Source organism: Thunnus thynnus, chromosome 7, assembly GCF_963924715.1.
Source record: "Thunnus thynnus chromosome 7, fThuThy2.1, whole genome shotgun sequence".
Lineage (NCBI taxonomy): Eukaryota > Metazoa > Chordata > Actinopteri > Scombriformes > Scombridae > Thunnus > Thunnus thynnus.
Genome location: NC_089523.1, coordinates 32492897 through 32515539, shown reverse-complemented (window position 1 = coordinate 32515539; position 22643 = coordinate 32492897). Strand labels below are relative to the sequence as shown.

At 36.3% G+C, this 22643-nt stretch overlaps 1 long non-coding RNA gene across 1 annotated transcript; it reads left to right on the top strand.

Moving 5' to 3' along the window:
* The first annotated feature begins 9169 nt into the window (after positions 1-9169).
* Positions 9170-11241, top strand: LOC137186799 (uncharacterized). Its single transcript, XR_010929112.1, has 3 exons — positions 9170-9666; positions 9815-9859; positions 10387-11241. It is a non-coding gene; the product is annotated as an uncharacterized lncRNA (long non-coding RNA).
* Positions 11242-22643: the final 11402 nt, after the last annotated feature.

Here is a 22643-nt window from a genome sequence, read left to right as displayed (position 1 = left end):
GAAAACATCTCACAGTGCTGCTGAGTAATAATTATCACAATGACTCCATGTCAGAAATATAGTTTTACTGTATTTGCTTGTATGGGAAGAGCGACTTTTAGTTTGTGCATATAAGGAAATATTTAGTGGTCACATATCTGTGTACAGACCCATTTCCTGTCTGAGTTCTGTGAGCTGTTTTACATTTATAACATAACAGGTCAAAACACTGAGTCCATCACACATATGAAGGCTGTCTGTCATGTTGGAGGTTAAAAGAAAAGGGACACCGAGAACCACTTCCTTTTTCTCTCTCTGTCTATAAAAAGATTTATAGCTTTATAGCTTATTTTTTCACAATGATGAGACAGAGAGACAACAAGTTTTACGGTATCACCTGGACATAATAAGATCTATTTTTGTGACTGTTGATATTGGACATTTTAGAAAAGTCAACTGTCAGTCTCAAATCCTCTTTCAGTGTGAAGGAGGGATGTTTTATTTTCGTCCACTGAGTCCATCACACATATGAAGGCTCTCTGTCATGTTGGAGGTTAAAAGAAAAGTGACACCGAGAACCACTTCCTTTTTGTCTCTCCGCCTATAAAAAGATGAATAGAAACGACACTCTGCTTTGTCAAAGTTTCCGCATGTTCTCCTCTGAAGCCAATCACATACAGGACTGTATTTCAGGCTGTTGAGCGTAGGATGTTCATGTTTTCTATTCAATAAAGTAGAGAAGTTTGTCTGAAAGCTGCTGACTGGGTCAACAGAGGCTGAACAGTGAGGAGACATGGAAGCTGTGGTTGGACTGTTGGTGATGCTGCTCAGAGTCTCTCATGGTGAGCTGTTTCACTGTTTGACACATTAATATTGATTCAACGTTATGTGAATAACATGTTGTGCAACTATGACTTTTTATGCAGCTATAGGATCAAGTATGATCACTTTTATAGATTAATCCAGTTCTAAGAATCAATTGAGAAATGCAGCACTTTGAAACTGATGTTACTGTTTTTTTTCAGTCCATCATGTTTTTAAAAAATGTCACAAAAAGTTGTTTCTTAGAGTAATAGCAAATCTGAAGATCAGTTCCACATCCATGTGCATGTACAGTAAAAATTACAGTTATCTACCACAGATGAATCTATTAAATTAAAGTTTTAGGATGAATGCACTTCTTCCCTGAGAGTTCAGGAAAACTGAACTAAAAACAAACAATAAAACACTCAGTTATATCATGCTTATACTAACAGTATGTTATTTTAATTGGAATCATCATAGAAATTACTGAGAGTTTAATTATCATTTTATACAAATTCCCACCAAATATATAATTTAGTAATTTTGGACTTCTGTAGATGTGGAAAAACACAGCATGAGTTTGTAATGAATGTATGAGATTAATTTACTAAAACTAGAATAATATAAATGACAAAATGTACTACAGTGAAATATTACTATATTACAGGTCCGTGTAATGCTAACTGTGCTCTGAGAGAATATTTCACCAGACCTGATGTGTGTGCCAAATTTGGTGAGTTTTTGAGCATGTTTAGGGGGTAAAATTTAGGGTTGAAGTGGTGGATTAATAAAGAAAGAATAATAAGAAAGAAACAAACACACGAAATACAGTAGGGTCTTAGCCCTTTGGGCTCAGGCCCTAATAAAAAGTTGTTTCATAGAGCAAAAGAACATTCAGAGATTAAATTTCACATCAGTGTGCATGTACAGAAAATATTAGTTAGTATCCACTGCAGATGAATGTATTACATTATACTTTAAGGATGTAAGGATTTCTTCTCTTCAGATATTTAATTTTTCTCCCGTTCTTTATGTCTTTTTTCTGATGTAAAAAAACAAATACACTTATGATTCTTATACTAACATTATTTTATTGGAAGCACCATAGAAATTACTGTGAGTTGAACTTCCAACATATGATTTGGTATCTTTGGAAAACACAGTATGACTTTGTAATGACCAGGTGAGGTTAATTAGTAAAGCTAGATTAAACCAAATGCCTAAATGTACTACAGAGACACATTGACATGTAATGCGAACTGTGCTCTGAGAGAGACAGAGTTGTTTCTGTTTTAAAACATGAATATTTGCACCTGCATAAAACATTGTCACAGTTGTTAATTTAATGAGAAATGCATTAATAGAAATGCAATGACCTCAACTGTGATCACATTTTCTTCACTGTATTTTTCTATATTTCCAGGTATTGAAACCCACTGTGATGGCAGACAGGATGGAGTTCAGTGTTATGGAGCTCTGGGAGGAACTGTGGTGCTCCAGCTGATGGACAGCGCCTCAGAAATATTTAGATACCTATTGTATAAAAACAAAACAACAAGAATACTTAATGGGAGAAAGGATAAGATTGTGTCTAATCGGATGAAGGACAGATCCGTCTTTACTCCCAGTAATGGAACATTTAGGATAAATAACCTTAACAGGACTGATGATGCTGAATATACCCTTTACATCTTTGAACCAGATGGACGGGAATCAGAACAGCGGACTCTTCAGTTGTCTATTCAAGGTAAATAACCACTTTTGCTATTATTAATCTTATAATTTAATTTGTATTATTCACAATAAACCAACATCTACATTATTTGAATTATAGATTCAAAATACAAATGATTTTGGAAAATGAAACTAGGTAAATACACACAAATACACATACTACTATACAAATACTATTTCTACATTTTACCTTTGCAAACAAACATTTCACATGAAATATTCAAAGTCTGCCACATAACTAGCAAGCATTGTATACATACACTGTAAACACTGAATATGTTTATGGCCACATTAAAAAGTCATGTGAGTGTGTTTCTCTCAGCTCCTGTGTCCTCTGTCCTGCTGGACTCTGAGTGTCTGTCCCAGGGAGAGATGAGGGTGTCCTGCTCCTCTGAGGGAGGGGACAGTCCTCAGTACAGCTGGACTCTGGATGGACACACACTGACAGACGCTCAGCTCCTCTCTGGAAATAACCAGACCAACAACATCACTCTGAAACAAGACGTCTCAGGACTACTGGTCTGCTCTGTCAGGAATCACGTCAGTAATGTCTCGAAAGGAGAGAAGATACCTACGTGTGGTGAGACAGAACATAGCTAGAAATAAACTTGATAATTGATGATTATACTGTACATTAGTCACAGTTGATCTGTTTGTTTGTCCGTAGGCTTCATATTCATCAACTGCACCTTACCCGATGGGACAAACATATCACAGTGGGTGATTTCAGCCAATAAAACTCTGTGTATTGATCCAACAACCATGATCGTGATCACAGGTAAGGACATAAACCCTCCATTAATATCACACTCTACAATCAAACTGTGACCAACTCTAGCAGAGATGACCCATGGTACATTAATAAGTGAAAATTAACTAACATTATTTTGTCCATTAAACCTTCCACTATCATCACACATGCCAATATAGTCTGTTGTACTTTCATAACTTTGCTGTCACAGTGCAAACTTGACATGTGAATTTTGTGTCTCTGTATCTGAACAGATAACTCGCTGCTTGTAAGTGTTTTGCGAGCAGTTGTGGTACTTTCTCTGTTGGGTGGGATTGCCATCTATTTTGCTTGGAAGAAGAAGAAATACAAGAAAGCTGAAACCTCCACCAGACCACGAATAAAGGACCATCCAGAGAACTCCTTCGAAATGGTTGAATTGTGAAGTTCTGCATCTGAACGTTAACTTTGTGAAACCATCATGATGGTTTTCACCTTCTGCAGTGATTGGTCATGTGTCTTTATAGGTATCAAAATGACAGGATTTACCGTGAAATTTCTCTCCTGTTTTTATTCTTTACAAAACTTCTTCTGCCACTGTGTTCACAGCTCAGAAGCTCGCTGTGAGTACCTTTACAAAAAAGTCTTAGTCAGTCTTTCCTGCATTTATCACAGTGCAAAAGATGGGCTCAGTGCATCCTTTATACAGATTTAAAAAGTAAACAGACCTGTTGTGAAATCAGTGTACTGCTGCCTTTAGAGAGTGGTAAAGCCTACAGATCCCCACAGCTCTGCCTGTGATCATAGAACAGAGAAGACATTACAGTTGATACTGTCTGTTGATAATGTACAAAACTGTTTTCTTTCATTACTGCTGAAGTGAATTACAGTTACAATCAAACACACTTTTATGTCTAAATGTGATGAAAGTGTCCATTTATGTTAAAGGAAAATGTCACATTGTGAATAGAGCTTATATTGTTATTTTAGTGCTGAAACTAATTTTGATGCTATTTGGAAATTATTGTACTGTAGATTTCCATATCCTCACTGTCCAGCTAAAACCTTGTATCTCCAAATTTGGTGATTTTCTTACTTCTTAAATTAATCCAATTTAAACACACTGGATTATTGACATATGCACTGTCAGAGGTTGATGTTTTGTTGATACATGGTTTTAACTTTTGTATAGGTATGTTGAATTTAGTTGCTACATACATTGAAAAAATGTGATTTTGTATTCAAAGCTTTTTATTGACAAATTTGTTTGTATTAAAGCCCAAAAAGTGAATCTACAAAATATAAAATGCTGGCAAGTGAACATATATGACTGAAGTGTTTGACTTAGAAAAGAGTGACATCATTTATATTTTTGTTTGTTTCTATCCAATCAGCATTTAAAATATAAGAATGATTTGCTCTCATATTTACAATCATTACTGATGTAAACAAACCTTCTGAAGCATTAAACAGTAAGAGCTTTAACATAGTTGCTTTCTAGTGCTGTTATATAATTAGATATTAAACATATAATCAGTTTAATCAGTTTTGTGTTTGAAATGTAGGTGAGCTGCCCTTTTGTTGACATTTTTATTACAGATTGTACCTTTAATGCCTGCTGAGAACTGAATAAACCCTCCAGTCTCATCACTAGTATAAGTAGGTGTGAGGTTTCCCTCTGCTGGTTTACAGAGGCATCACCATTATTTATGAATAGGTCTGTATTCATAAAACTCTGCTGAGACCAGCAAAAATAGATCAAATATTTACATGCTTCACTTTAAGGTAAAATAATGATCAATAGAGCATACTGAGCAATACGTTACTCTACATCATAGAGTTACGATACTTTACTGAAACTCTCTGACCTTCTAATATTGGTTGTACAATACCTCATCTACTACTGAGCATATTATATTTAAATAACACCAGTTTTGTATGCATCTAAATCATCCATTATTTTATGAAATTTAAAATCCACCCACACTCTTGCCCTGACCAAAACAATAAACATCGGAATTAATTCTTGACCTGCCCTGTTTTCAAATTTCATTTTTCTGCCTTTACATATTGCAAGTTTTTCCTGTCCTACTATCTAATTATGAAGTCTTCACTCTGATGCATTTAAATTTTTTTGTAATCTGCTCAAAAAATGAAAGCAGTTTTTGACCATTTTACACTAAAACTTTTAAAAGATACTTTCAAGTACCTCAAACAAATTCACAAGTCTGTTGCACTCAGTAAAACAATGACAGATGGTTTCAGTTAATCCTCAAAAAGAGGGAGACCGCAGGATTTTTAACAGATATGAGAGCACTGACAGAAACAGCACCATGTAAAATTCTCAATTGTAAATCACCTGATCTTTGTTCAAAGGTGTTTTATAGAAAACCCTCCACACTGGTTTAACGCAGTCACCTAGACCCAATGTCTCCCTCCACACAGTGTCTACTCTTCCATTTATTTTTTTTGTTTAAAACTTTCACATAACATTTACATAGTATTTTACACTTCACCGTATACAAGTTTAAATTTTCTGTATATTTTGTATTGAATAATGTCCCTCCTAATCCACTGAGTCCCAAGGAAAAACTAAGCTCAGGAAAAGGGTCATCTTCATCCGGATATTCAAACCCATCGTGGCAGTCCCACAACAAAATCTGTTCTTCTACGGTCAATCTTCTGCACCACATATTTAAAATATTCTCAATTTAACAGACAGATCTCTGTCCTAAAACAGACGCCATTGTCTGTGCATTGTCCAGATTAAGTCCTGCTGCATTTACAATATGCCACAGAGTGATGTTTCCATTGGAACGCAATATATGAGTAAGTCCAGGCGTGGTGTTGTCCTGCACATCCAGCCTGGCTCTGTTTATGAGAGGTTCCTCTAGAAGCCAGTGCAGCAGAATCTGCATGCTCTGCTCTCTTCCAAATAAATAAGTCCCAAGCTTTAAAAATACTTTGATAAAAAGTTACACAACTTTACATTTTGTATATTCATAAAAACAAAGAAGTATCTAGACCCAAGCCATCAGTCCTTTTTAAAGGGCACTTGCCACTTGTCTCCACACCACATCTGTTGGATCTTTGAGGTACCGCTGAACAAACTGTAGCTTAAAAGGTAACTACCCTGCTTGCTAAAGACATTAATCCCTGTGCCACCCAATGTAATCCATCCAAGAAAAAAATCCACAATAGTAGACTGCAGATGACTCAATAGACCAGCAGGGGGCTTTACACAAGTGAAAAGGAGCCACAGTAAAGATGCAACAAAATTACTGATGATCGAAATTCTTCCTCTGTAGGACATTTGTGGCAACAACCATCTTTGTTTTTTGTTGTTGTTTGTTTTTTAAAATTGGTATTTTCCAATAAAAAAACCCATGTCCCTCTAATGCAAGTTGTAACCAGACTGTCCAAGTGTGTGTTTATAAAAGTTTGTAATGAGCGAATGACTGACTGAGAAAGTGACTGAGTCACTATGAGTAACCAAGACTAAGTGAGTAACTGAAGAGTGTGGCTAAGAGACTGATTGTGTAGGTGAGAGGGTTTGCTGTCCCATTCAAAAGTCCATTAGTTTCTTTAGGAGACACACAAGGGTTGACTGATGTCATCTCTCTCCATCTTCAGTGAAAGGACGGGGTGCCTCTCAGTGTTTATCCCTGTGAACCACCTGAAAAACAAAAAACAGTGTGTATTATAAACTATAGTAGTATAAATAGCACACATCAGTGTTGCATCCATCCAGGAATGCAACACTGAAGGACTGGGATATTGCTGCAAATTGCTGATGTGTTTCATATAGGCCACTAGAGTAATAAATCTACAAGTACACAACACTACACAGACAGCAATGGGATATTATCGACATAAATTAAGTTATTTGGGCATGTTGTCATATAAAACAAAGTAAAATTAAACTCACTGTGTAATTTGGAGCATCAGAATCACAAGTCCAGCTCCGCTCTCAGAAATGTTGACTTGCTGCTGAAACAAGGCATTATTTTAGCAACAGTACAGATGTAGTAGTAAACAAGACTGATTTCAAAACTTAACTCCTGCATCTTCAGTCCTATGCCTTTTACATTGCAACGGAATTAAATTCACTTCAGGAAAACAATTTGAGCAAAAACTCCCAAAAGTCAAGATTGGTCAGTAAGTCTGAAAGAATCTCAAAGAATAGATCACAGGCTTAAGGAAAAAAAAAATATACCAGTAAAATAGCTTTTTGTTTGATGTTGTGATCAGATGACACAGTACCAAAATCGTTATTATGACAAAAGCAAGGGCATATAGCACAATTCAAACTGATTGGAAATGTAATGTATTTTGACAATGCTACCAAGCAAAGCAAAAAGGAACTCACCTGGTGATTTGCTGGATGAAGATGGGTGAGAAAAACCCCCCAAAAAACCCAAAGTCATACGTCGCTGTCCAGGTGCACATGTGCCAACTCTACTGTTGAGAGCTGCTGCCGGCTGCTGATCGCTTGCAGTAATCACACTAATTATCAGCCTTGACCTACAGTATTACATACACACATGCTGACACTCACACAGTTTGGACATGGGGATGAAAGGACTGTTTAGTACAACCCCAAAAGTTAAGAGACATTACAGCACCGTAATGTAAAGCTGCCTGTTCCCTTTTACTCAGCATCTACTGATCACTGTCTGTCTCTCACCCCTCCTCTCCCTTTCCCTCCCTCATTTTTCGACCCACTAGTGTTCTGTTTATTTTCTTATATGAATAGATAATGGGCAAAAAGCAAATATCTTCATTTGCATGCAATACAATTTAAAAGTTAAATTAAATCCTAAAGGATTTTGGATCAAAAAGACAATTGACAAGATAGGAAACAAGAAAAATGAAACATTTCTGCAGCCCTTTCTGGTTTTGTACAATCATTTGCTGTTTTACTGTGAAATAAAGTTTTGCCTGTGAGGACGTTTTGCCAGAGTGTCAAGGAAGGTGATAAGGGACAGACTCAGAGGCTACTAAATGAAAACAAGCAAAATCAAACTTCACACAGCTACGCTGACATCCTCTTTGGTTCCTGCTCTCTCCCAAACAAACATCTCTCCCTTTAAATAGGCCCTGAAATCTGTCTAGGCAGAACCATATTTCTATCAGGGGTGTCCTTTCCCTTAAACCAACAACTGGTGAATGACAATGTCACTTGTATCAGTTAACATTGTTTACACACACATCAACAACAGCATTGTCCCTTATTGTAAACCAAAATAAGTACAAATAACATAAATACAAAACCTTTAACTAAATAAAATAAATTCCCTCACACTTGGTCTAATCCATGACATCACTGGTGATGTCAGCAAGATCTTAAAATTAGGAAGTGGTTCAGTGTCTCCATTTTGTCTCCTGGCCGCATGGTGGGTGAGAATGGTAGGTTACAACCTAAGCTAATCTATAACTCAAGAAACAATAAATAATGAACTTCAATACTTTTCTGTCTTGATTGAACCATAAATGACAGCGATGTGACTGGCTAAACAAACAAATGACAAGTATGGCAGGAAATACAAAGTTTAATGGAGACAAAATGGAGGTCTCACCCACTTTTTCACAGCCTCTAAAAACTATTCAGACAAAACAATCCTAGAACTACTTTCCTCCTCTGATCTTAAGATTTGATATATTTGATACTGACATAGTCAAAACTCTTTTTTTAACCAGGAAAAATTAAGCTAAATAATTTGGTTTTTGATATAAATAGCTTTACTCAACCAGTGAATACTGAACTGTGTTACTATTGAACATACTGTATGTTTGTATGCTAAGTCCTTCATATATTTTAAGTTGTCATTTATATATTTATTATCATTTATCTTTCCTCTTAGACTCAAGTGAAACATGCGTGCTGAGGTTCCTTGAGCTTCAAAGAAATCTCGGTATGATGTATACTGAAATACTGTTGGTATTGCTTAAATTATTACAACGATTGTTTCTTGACTCATCAATTAATTGTGTGGTCTATAAACTGTCAAAGTAATAAAATACACCAATTTTAGTGTCATTTTCAGAAGCCCAAGGGAAGTTCTTCAAATGATTTGTTTCGTCCGACCAACAGTCCCAAACCCTGAGATGTTCAATTCACAGTGTTGTAACATAAAGAAAAGCAGCAAATCCGCGTATTTGATAAGCAGAAACCAACACATTTTTGGCATTTTTTCTTGTGAAACAATTATATAAAATTAAGATATTATTGCTGATAAATTTTCTATTGATCAACTTTATCAATTTAACATTGTAGATCCACTTCAAACCCTGCCCATATTACATTTGAAGTTTTTACTTGACTGTTATTTTGTAAACTAATCAAAAGTTCATATTCATGTGTTTTGTGCACATCTAGGACTAAATCACTCACTCACCAGGAAGCGGCTATTGTATTGGTAAGTCAGATAAATATTTACATTTTGTATTTAAAAAGTCACTTAAGCATTTCATTGTGAAGTCCTTGTTAACTGTATAACTGAATAATTAGCAATTAGGACTGTAGCACAAATTATTTCATATTTTTTGATAAATCTGTTCCCACAGGATCAAACTGACTGAGTGACATTGCCCCTTGTACAGCAATCAGAGGTATGTCTTAAATTTGATTTTCTCTGAATCAGGAGTAGTACGTCTGTATTGAATTATTCAAGAATATGTAGACTCAGTGCTTTTTATGTACTGAGCTATTACCAGACTGAATATCTGTCTGAACCCTGTTCAGACCAAAAATGGTCTGTATTAGTGTTGGCATGTTGCTTCAGGTAGCAGTGAGATGATGAAATATGATACAAGAAGTCCAGTTTGAGGGATAGATCCATGCATTTTGAGACTATTCAGATGCCAAAACACTGCATAGCACTTTTTAATACTGCAAGTCAGTATTTTATAACCCTGGCAAGTTTGTAAACAACAAACATTTTTATATATATAATTCTCAAACACTGGCTTGGGCAACGATGGTTGTTTAAAAAAAAAAAAAGTTTAAAAAAAATAGAACCATCATAATTATAATATTTTTTGGAAATTACATTAGTCAAACTGTTACACTGTTTTGTGCTTGATGTTTGTGTGATGTATAATTATTTGTGTAATAATTATTACTTTTTCATTTTCAGTCTAGAACAAAATGTTCATGAAAATGAGATGCATTCTGGCCCTTCGTAGTCTTCCGGTGTATCAGTGCGAGGAGTCTCTGAGTTCTTCAAGACCAGCAGTGTAACTTCTCAGTACACTCACAGAAATGTCAATATCTATCAGTGCAGTGTTGACATAACATATTGTATGGGAAACAAACTTGAACGCCTCCTGTAGCATTCTCAAAATTTAAGTAGATTCAAGGATAGGTTTGGACTTTTTCAAGTCTATCTCAATATAATATTCAAATGTCAAATGTATATCGACAAAGTTAATAGTGGGCGGAAATTATTTGTCCTATCTCCATAATAGCCGTAAAGCGGTCCCTCCCTATCAGGTAGGATGAGTCTCTAACCGGTCTGCAGAATTACATTGAGTGTGTTTTGCCAGTTATCAAGTGGCTCCACATGATGGAGGCCACTGTCCAGTGAGAGCTTGATTCTAACTGATGCTACCTGGATGAGATGTCCCAAACTGATTTACTGCACAATAGTTGATGCTTCATATGAGTATTTTAAATAAAAATAATTTACTGTGTTTTTATGGCATTTACACTTAATGTAGAAAAAACAAAAATAAACTGTAAAATAATACAGTAAGTTTATGTGAAATAACTTTTTTTTTTTTTTTTTTTTTACAGTGTATGGTGATAAGTTCTCTTGCATGAATGTTGTTGGTGAGAGCAAACAGCAAGAAGGAGAGCTCTGCGACTGGTCTCTTACTTTTATACTAATATTTTGGCAATTTACAGGTTTTAACAATTAATTTTTAGAAACATTTTCCAGAGAGAGTGGTGCAATTAGGTACAAATTATCTTAAAAATGGAAAAAAGTGTTAATTTGGTTTAGTTGGTGAGTACCCACTCAATATATTTAGGTTTATATGTAGTTCTTCATTTGCAAAAAATCTTATATAAATCTTTATATAAATTAGATTCTTAACTATTCTTAAACAAACTTACTAGTTTTGTATGTCAATATGATATATTAGCATATTTGTTAAGTACACCAATTTCACACTTTTCTCTGATATTTTCTTTTCTAATACTTTGAACCAAATTGTCCCACCCTCTTTGTAAAATGTCCTAAAAATCCACCATTATATACCTGCAAATTACTCCAGGTCATTTATGTAAAATTAAAGAACCTGTTTGATAAAACATTACCAAACATCCTGAAAAAAATTTTACTCAAGTAAAAGTACAGAAGTATTATCAGCAAAATGTACTTTAAGTATCAAAAGTAAAAGTACTCATCATGCAGGAGGACTCATTTAGAGAGATATTATCAAAGTATATTATTCTGTTTTTATGACTAAAGAGTTCATGTAAGAGCTTTGTAATGTAATTTGTCAATGTCGAGCCAGTTTTAGGTACTTTATATATTACTGTGTAGTTTAATAGTAATACTACTGCATCATATTATATAATAATATATGCTTTTTTATATAAAATCCTAATCTGAAAAGTAACCAAGTGGAGTTAAAAGTACAAAATTTCAATGACGTAAAGTAGCATAAAGTAGAAACAGTCAAGTAAAAGAAAGTACAAATACCTCAAATATGTACAATATGGAGAATTCTCTAATCTGATTGGCTGACAAGTGTTTTATAATGAATGTGATGTATACATGGGCCTCAACTCCAAAGAGTTTATCTAAGGTTTTACTGTATGTTGCACATAGAGTTTGTGTTAACTAGTAGAAAATAAACTGAATTAAAACCAAGTAAATATATGGTCAAACTTCTTTGATGTGTGTGAGAAACTGGACCAAATCAACTAAAAGCATGAAAACAGAGGACTTTAGAGACAGACACAGTGAAGCTGGTGCCTGCAGGTTTGATGGACAGCTGTGGGGGCAATGTGAGAGGATGTGACCAAACCACTGAGACAAACACAGATAATGAAGAGTTTTAGCGTGAGAGAGACATAGATATAATCAGTGTGGGGAGAGGGAGAGATATGTCTGTGTGTGAGAGCAAAACAAGCTCAGAAAGTTCAGTTTATCCCCCATCACTTATATTGTAAGAGCATTATGAAGGGATCTTCTGATGGTGACTGTTGTTTTAAAACAGACTTGAAAATCTGGGAACCCGTCCTTTAATGCAATTAGTAAACTACATCTATGTGCAAGATGTATACAAAGCAGCATGGAGTAGCAGTAATATGTACCTGAAATGTGCTTAAATACCATCCTTTACTTATTTTAAAATGCAATTTATCATATATTACACAAATGATACTGGAATTTTTAAAAAAGTCACAATTAAAGCAGTAAAATTTGTGAACCAAGTTCATGTTTATTTGCAAAAAGCAAAGCAGTAAAGGCATGGATAAACACAGTTTAAGACACATTATACAAGAGACATGTTGTTTATGATAATAAAAACCAGAAATCACAATCAGAACCATAAAAACTGGATATAAAAATAAACATCAGTCTGCTTCAGCTTAACATGTTTTTTTTTTTAAACATGAAATAATTAGGTTAAAAATAAAACATCAATACAGTAAAAACATGATAAAAGATAGTAAAAGGATTATTAAAAAACTTGAGTGAAAGCAATGTTAAAAGGTTGATTATTGAAATGTTAAAAAAAATAAAAACATAATGTACAGGTCTCCTCCACAGTATCTCTTTCTCTACCTGTCTTTGTATGTCACATCTTGTACATTTCACGCTGATATCTATAGAAACCGTTATTGTCATTATACACAATACAATGAAATCAGGATATTGATATTGTTTTGTTATAATGAACATTTTAACCTCTCTCTCTGTCTCTTATGTTCAATTATGAACAGATAACATTGATTATTGCAATATCAAGAATTTAACACACTGTATTAAAGACAATGAGAAATCAGTACATATATTTTTTTCTTTTCTTTTTTTTTTTAAACCTGATGATGAGTAAATATGAACATATACTCACACATATGACCTCTCAAACAGCTGTAAACTGCTCTCCTCTCCTGGTCGTCCTGGTTGCAGCAACGACAACGACACAGAGCGTCAGCAGCAGACCACTGAGCAGTGAAGACCTCACTGCATAGACGATGAAGCAAATCCCACACGGCTCTCTGTGCACTAAAAGGATCTTGGATATTGACACACACTGACCATTTCGGTCCCCAGCTACACACCAGTACTCCCCAGTGTCTTCCAGTGAGACATTAGAGAGAACCAGACCCACATTAGCGTGAGATATTTTTATTCTGCTTCCCTCATCTATTTCTTGTGGATTTAGATCAACGGTTATGCCTTCTGTTTGGTTCCACTTCATTAACCAAGTGACCTCGAAATCTCCTGTCTGACTGCATCTGAGAGTGACTTCTTCTCCCTCTGAGAAGAACGCTACAGCAGGTGGACTCATTTTGGGGCAAACCATCAGTGTATGAAAACAAGCTTTGAAAGAATTTTCACAGCTGTAATAACCTGTGTCATTAAATGTAAGTGATGAAAACACCAGTGAGTAGTTTCTTTCCAATACTGTGAAGGTGTTCCTGGAGGGGTTGAAATCCTTTGTATTGTACTTCTTCCAAAGTGGTGGCTGGTCATCACTGAGATCAGTACAGTCCAACACGGCCCTTTCTCCCACTGAGTAGAGGTGTATCTTTTGTCGTATAGAAGTGTATACAGGATGACTACTAACACACTGCTTTTTGTTCATCACCAGACAGGTGTACTCTGGAGAGGTTGTGAATTTGTAGTTGGATACAGCAAGAGCTGATGTGTTTTTCACCACTTCGAATGTTCTTTTTTCATTGTCCATCAGCGACGTCGTGCTGCTCCCAAAAACTCTTGTCCATATGTATTTTTTATATCCAGACTCACGCTGGAGCCACTGGACCGTCAGATCGTTGGCTGCTTCCTTACATGGTAGTTCAAATCTTTCACCCAACTTTACTTGAATATCTGTTATCTCATCTATTGTACCGCAAACAACAATGCTGATGTTTTTCTCATATGTCACCTCACCCTCCGTCCAACACTGCTCTTGGTACAGGCCTGAGTGTGAGTGAGTCAGGTTGTGGATCTTGTAAGAAGAATTATTCACCTTGCTGACAACTGGAAGTCTTTCCTTCAAGTGTTCAGGTGCTGTGGAGTTTTGGGACCAGAGGTCAGAGGTGTTCAGCAGAACTCGCTTCCCCTCGCCGACAAATGTGGAGATGAGGCAGAAGTTGGCTTCCTTGGGCGGTTCAAAGGTGTAAGAGTCCTTCTCCTTTCGTATGGTGATAAGTTCTCTTGCATGAATGTTGTTGATGAGAGCAAACAACAAGAAGGAGAGCTCTGCGACTGCAGCCATCCTGCTCTGAGATCTGCATGTGAGTGTGATGCAAACACTTGATACTTATCACCTCATGAGCTCAATATCGCCTCCCATCAGCTCTCCTTTATCTCACCATCATGGGAAACTTTGAACCATTAGGCTCCGTATCGAGTAATCTGTCTGTTGAAATTCAGTTCAACAGTTTCACTAATTAGTCCACAAACAGACAGTAGTGGAGAAAGTTTTAAAATCCTTTACTGAAGTCAAAATAAAAATACCAACGTCTAAAACTATTTCAAGTAAAAGTCGAGTGATGCTTGATTTGACAGGTCTCTTAATTTTATACTAATATCCTGGAAATTCACAGGTTTTAACAGCTGGCAAGTGTTTTATAATGAATGTGATGTATACATGGGCCTCAACTCCAAAGAGTTTATCTAAGGTTTTAGTGTATGTTGCACACAGAGTTTGTGCTAACTAGTAGAAAATAAACTGAATTAAAACCGAGTAAATATATGGTCAAACCTCTTTGATATGTGTGAGAATCTGCACCAAATCAACTAAAAGCATGAAAACAGAGGACTTTAGAGACAGACACAGTGAAACTGGTGCCTGCAGGTTTGATGGACAGCTGTGGGGGAAATGTGAGAGGAAATGTACGTGACCAGTCCACTGAGGCGAACGTGTCTTCAAACCAACAGATAATGAAGAGTATTAGCGTGAGAGAGACATAGATATAATCAGTGTGGGGAGAGATAAGACAGTGTGTGAGAGTGAAACAAGTTCAGAAAGTTCAATTTATTTAAATTTTTAACTACGATATTGAACCTCTTCAAGATCCCCAAAATCCTCAGTGTTTCCATTTTCTGACATTCACAAGATATGTTAAATGGAGCCATATTTTACTTTGAAGTTCCTGTTTTATCAAACAAATACCTGAAAGTATAGAAGTGTACTGAACTACTGAATATGATAAAGAAATATGACTCAGTCATAATCCAGGGTTTCTGTTTATTTTTCAGTACAAATAACTATACTACTGTATTTAATATGATATCGTTTGATTCATCATTACATACGTGGTAAATGTGACAATTAATCATGATATTGATTTGAGGTAATATCACCCAGCTCTACTTTAAATTGCCTTCATGTTGAATATATGAGCCTTGCCTCAAGTTGCTTGACCTGCCATCTATTGGTGAGACACAGAAAAGCACCTTTAACACAGAAATAACTGAGGAGGAACAGAGAGCAGTTAGTAGACTGAAGGGTCGACGTCTCACTGATGACAACATTTATAATAAAAGACGGTTTCTTCAATGCTTTACTTTGAACCAAATGTCTCCAATAGATCAGTGTTAAACATCTTAACAAAACATCTAAGCTATGAGTTAAAGGATAGGTTCACAAACACTCCTGTTCATACTGGATATTAAAAGATCCTTCAAATGTGCTTTCAGTGTAAGTGATGGAGGCCAAAATCCACAGTGTGTTTACACAGTCATTTAAAAGTTGATGTGAAGCTTATATGAGGCTTCAGCAGTCTGAGTTAGTCATATCAAGTGGATATCTGACACATTTACAGTCTTTTTAGCATCAGATTCCCTCTTTGTGTTTCCTCGGACAGTGTTTCCCTGTTGAGCTGCGGTGGAAGTATAGTAACAAAAAGAGGGACTTTGGCACTAAAAAGACTGTAACGTTGAAAGATATCTACTTGATTTGACTCATTTGGACGCTGAAGCTTCATATTAGCTTCAGATAAACTTTTAAATACATTTTTGCACAGAAGGAGGACTGTGGATATTGTCTCCCATCACTTATATTGTAAATGCATTATGAAGGGATCTTCTGATGGTGACTGTTGTTTTAAAACAGACTTGAAAAACTGTGAACCCTTCCTTTAATGCAATTAGTAAACTACATCTATGTGCAAGATGTATACAGAACAGCATGGAGTAGCAGTAATATGTACCTGAAATGTGCTTAAATACAATCCTTTACTTATTTTAAAATGCAATTTATCATATATTACACAAATGATACTGGAATTTTAAAAAAGTCACTATTAAAGCAGTAAAATTTGTGAACCAAGTTCATGTTTATTTGCAAAAAGCAAAGCAGTAAAGGCATGGATAAATACAGTTTAAGACACATTATACAAGAGATATGTTGTTTATGATAATAAAAACCAGAAATCACAATTAGAACCATAAAAACTGGATATAAAAATAAACATCAGTCTGCTTCAGCTTAACATATGTTCTTTTTAAACATGAAATAATTAGGTTAAAAATAAAACGTCAATACAGTAAAAACATGATAAAAGATAGTAAAAGGATTATTAAAAAACTTGAGTGAAAGCAATGTTAAAAGGTTGATTGTTGAAATGTTAAAAATAAAAACATAATGTACAGGTCTCCTCCACAGTATCTCTTTCTCTACCTGTCTTTGTATGTCACATCTTGTACATTTCACATTGATATCTATAGAAACCGTTATTGTCATTATACACAATACAATGAAATTAGGATATTGATATGTGATATTTCACCTTGCAAAAGCAAATTAAAAAAAAAATCATAAATTATCACATACACTGAGTCATATTTTTTTGTTTTGTAATAATGAACATCTTAACCTCTCTCTCTGTCTCTTATGTTCAAATATGAACAGATATCATTGATTATTACAATATCAAGAATATAACACACTGTATTAAAGACAATGAGAAATCAGTACATATATATTTTTCTTTTTTTTTTTTTTTAAACCTGATGATGAGTAAATATGAACATATACTCACACATATGACCTCTCAAACAGCTGTAAACTGCTCTCCTCTCCTGGTCGTCCTGGTTACAGCGACGACAACGACACAGAGCGTCAGTAGCAGACCGCTGAGCAGTGAAGACCTCACTGCATAGACGATGAAGCAAATCCCACACGGCTCTCTGTGCACTAAAAGGATCTTGGATATTGACGCACACTGATCATTTTGGTCCACAGCTACACACCAGTACTCCCCAGTGTCTTCCAGTGAGACATTAGAGAGAACCAGACCCACATTAGCGTGAGATATTTTTATTCTGCTTCCCTCATCTATTTCTTGTGGATTTATATCAACGGTTCTGCCTTCTGTTTGGTTCCACTTCAAAAACCAAATGACCTCGAAATCCCCTGTCTGACTGCATCTGAGAGTGACTTCTTCTCCCTCTGAGAAGAACACTACAGCAGGTGGACCAATTTTGAGGCACACCGCAAGTAAATACATTTCCTCTTTGAAAGAGTTTTCACAGCTGTAAATACCTGAGTCATTCAATGTAAGTGATGAAAACACCAGTGAGTAGTTTCTTCCCAATACTGTGAAGTTGTTCCAGGAGGAGATGAAATCCTTTGTAATGTCCTTCTTCCACAGTGGTGGCTGGTCATCACTGAGATCAGCACAGTCCAACACGGCCCTTTCTCCCACTGAGTAGAAGTGTATCTTTGGTACTATATAAGTGTATACAGGATGACTACTAACACACTGCTTTTTGTTCATCACCAGACAGATGTACAACAGAGAGGTTGTGAATTTGTAGTCAGATACAACAAGAGCTGATGTGTTTTTCATCACTTCGAATGTTCTTTTTTCATTGTCCATCAGCAACGTCGTGCTGCTCCCAAAAACTCTTGTCCATATGTCTTCCTCATATCCAGACTCACGCTGGAGCCACTGGACCGTCTGATTATTGGCTGCTCCCTTACATGGTAGTTCAAATCTTTCACCCAACTTTACTGGAATAGGTGTTATCTCATCTATTGTACCGCAAACAACAATGCTGATGTTTTTCTCATATGTCACCTCACCCTCCGTCCAACACTGCTCTTGGTACAGGCCTGAGTGTGAGTGAGTCAGGTTGTGGATCTTGTAAGAAGAATTATTCTCCTTGCTGACAACTGGAAGTCTTTCCTTCAAGTGTTCAGGTGCTGTTGAGTTTTGGGACCAGAGGTCAGAGGTGTTCAGCAGAACTCGCTTCCCCTCACCGACAAATGTGGAGATGAGGCAGAAGTTGGCTTCCTTGGGCGGTTCAAAGGTGAAAGAGTCCTTCTGCTCTTCTATGACGATAAGTTCTTCTGCATGAATGTTGTTGATGAGAGCAAACAACAAGAAGGAGAGCTCTGCGACTGCAGCCATCCTGCTCTGAGATCTGCATGTGAGTGTGATGCAAACACTTGATACTTGTCACCTCATGAGTTTGATGTCACCTCTCATCAGCTCTCCTTTATCTCACCATCATGGGAAACTTTGAACCATGAGGCTCCGTATCGAGTAATCTGTGTCTGTTTAAATTCAGTTCAACAGTTTCACTAATTAGTCCACAAACAGACAGTAGTGGAGAAAGTATTAAGATCCTTTACTGAAGTCAAAATAAAGATACCAACATCTAAAACCATTTCAAGTAAAAGTCAGGTGATGCTTGATTTGACAGGTCTCTTAATTTTATACTAATATCCTGGCAATTTGCAGGTTTTAACAGCTGGCAAGTGTTTTATAATGAATGTGATGTATACATGGGCCTCAATTCCAAAGAGTTTATCTAAGGTTTTAGTGTATGTTGTACACAGAGTTTGTGTTAACTAGTAGAAAATAAACTGAATTAAAACCGAGTAAATATATGGTCAAACCTCTTTGATGTGTGTGAGAATCTGGACCAAATCAACTAAAAGCATGAAAACAGAGGACTTTAGAGACAGACACAGTGAAACTGGTGCCTGCAGGTTTGATGTACAGCTGTGGGGGCAATGTGAGAGGATGTGACCAAACCACTGAGACAAACACACAGATAATGAAGAGTTAGACCGTGAGAGAGACATAGATATAATGTCTGTGGGCAGAGGGAGAGATAAGACAGTGTGTGAGAGCAAAACATGTTCAGAAAGTTCAATTTATTTAAATTTTTAACTAGGATATTGATCCTCTTCAAGATCCCCAAAATCCTCAGTGTTTCCACATTCTGACATTCACAAGATATGTTAAATGGAGCCATATTTTACTTTGAAGTTCCTGTTTCATCAAACAAATACCTGAAAGTGTAGAAGTGTACTGAACTACTGAATATGATAAAGAAATATGACTCAGTCATAATCCAGGGTTTCTGTTTATTTTTCAGTACAAATAACTATACTACTGTATTTAATATGATATTGTTTGATTCATCATTACATACGAGGTAAATATGACAATTAATCATGATATTGATTTGAGGTGATATCACCCAGCCCTACTTTAAATTGCTTTCATGTTGAATATATGAGCCTTGCCTCAAGTTGCTTGACCTGCCATCTATTGGTGAGACACAGAAAAGCACCTTTAACACAGAAATAACTGAGGAGGAACAGAGAGCAGTTAGTAGACTGAAGGGTCGACGTCTCGCTGATGACAACATTTATAATAAAAGACGGTTTCTTCAACGCTTTACTTTGAACCAAATGTCTCCAATAGATCAGTGTTAAACATCTTAACAAAACATCTAAGCTATGATTTAAAGGATAGGTTCACAAACACTCCTGTTCATACTGCATATCAAAAGATCCTTCAAATGTGCTTTCAATGTAAGTGATGGAGGCCAAAATCCACAGTGTGTCTACACAGACACAAAAAAAAAGCAAATTAAAAAAAAAATCATTATTATTAAAATCAAATTATCACATACACTGAGTCGTTCTTTTTGTTTATTGCAATATCAAGAATTTAACACACTGTATTAAAGACACTGAGAAATGAGTACATATATATATTTTTTTAAACCTGATGATGAGTAGATATGAACATATACTCACACATATGACCTCTCAAACAGCTGTAAACTGCTCTCCTCTCCTGGTCGTCCTGGTTACAGCGACGACAACGACACAGAGCGTCAGCAGCAGACCGCTGAGCAGTGAAGACCTCACTGTATAGACGATGAAGCAAATCCCATACGGCTCTCTGTGCACTAAAAGGATCTTGTATGTTGACACATACCGATAATTTTGGTCCCCAGCCGCACACCAGTACTCCCCAGTGTCTTCCAGTGAGACATTAGAGAGAACCAGACTCATGTTAGGGTGAGATATTTTTATTCTGCTTCCCTCATCTAGTTCTTGTAGATTTAGATCAACGGTTATGCCTTCTGTTTGGTTCGACTTCATAAACGAAAAGACCGCGAAAGCCCCTGTCTGACTGCATCTGAGAGTGACTTCTTCTCCCTCTGAGAAGAACACTACAGCAGGTGGACCAATTTTGGGGCACACCGCAAGTAAATGCAATTCCTCTTTGAAAGAGTGTTCACAGCTGTAAAAATCTGTGTCATTCAATGTAAGTGATGAAAACACCAGTGAGTAGTTTCTTTCCAATACTGTAGAGTTGGTCCTGGAGGGGTTGAAATCCTTTGTATTGTACTTCTTCCAAAGTGGTGGCTGGTCATCACTGAGATCAGCACAGTCCAACACGGCCCTTTCTCCCACTGAGTGGAGGTGTATCTTTGGTACTATATAAGTGTATACAGGATGACTACTAACACACTGCTTTTTGTTCATCACCAGACAGATGTACTCTGAAGAGGTTGTGAATTTGTAGTCAGATACAACAAGACCTGATGTGTTTTTCATCACTTTGAATGTTCTTTTTTCATTTCACTGATCATGCACAATTCATCCGTCTACACTGTAAAAAAAAAAATCATAAAAAAATGGTAAAAAGTCTGGCAGCAAAAGTTGCCAAACACTTACCGTCAAACCACACAACAGCACTGTATCCATTGTGTTATTGAATTTTAAATGTCATTTCAAATGTGTATGGCAATGTAATCTCTAGATGGGGAACTGTAATACCAGTGCCATAGAAAGCTTGATGAGCAGCAACATCATCTTGCTAAAGTCGTCCACACTCCACATGAGGCAAACAACATCTTTCTTGAGTTTCATGCAAGTGCTATCAGGGCCCACTGTGGAGTGGACAAGACCATGCACAGGGCAGACATCACAAAATGGGTGAGTACATTATTGCTCCATATTTCTGTGGATCTTATGGAAATATTTACATATTTCATATCTGAGTGTCTCAATTGTTTTACTTTATTAGATAGCCCAATGTGATGACTGTCAAAAAAAGAGGGCATCTATAAAGGAGAAAATCCAGTATAAACCCATCGAGGTGAATGATCTCATTAAATTAAACATGTCATTTAACATAAAAGTCTTATACTTGATGATATGGTTTGGTTTGCTATTAGATAGCCCAATGTGATGACTGTCAAAAAAAGAGGGCATCTAGAAAGGAGAAAATCCAGTATAAACCCATCGAGGTGAATGTTCTCATTAAATTAAACATAAAAGTCTTATACTTGATGATATGGTTTGGTTTGCATTTAAGGTGTCAGAGCCCTTTGAACTTGTGGGGATGGACCTTGTCGGCAAGTTGAGGTGTTCAACAAATGGACACACATACATTTGCGTTACGGTGGATTATTTCACCAAATGGCTAGAGGTGTATCCATGAAAAAGTAAGAGGGCTGAGGAGGTGACAGAGTGCATAATGGATTTTTCTACAAGTATGGTGCACCAAAACGAATTCTTACTGACCGAGGAAAAGAATTTGTCAACAAAGTAAGTTGAATTCTGACACATATGATATTATTGTATCTTTTTTTATTTTTGTACACAGCAACACTGGGGAAAACAACATGGTGTTACATAAAAATGTATGATCTTCATTTTCATATTCAATGCTTGTGCTAGATCAACCTGGATTTGTGTGCCAAGCTTGGCATTGCCAGGAGCCTCTGTGCACCATACCACCCACAGACAAATGGGTTGGTGGAAAAGCTTAATGGCACCATTCAAGGGTGAAAATACAACTTTCTACATTTTCTGTGTACATCTCTATCTATATTTAGTGTCTTTCTATCTCTCTAGAGAATGACCATATTTGTTCAATTTC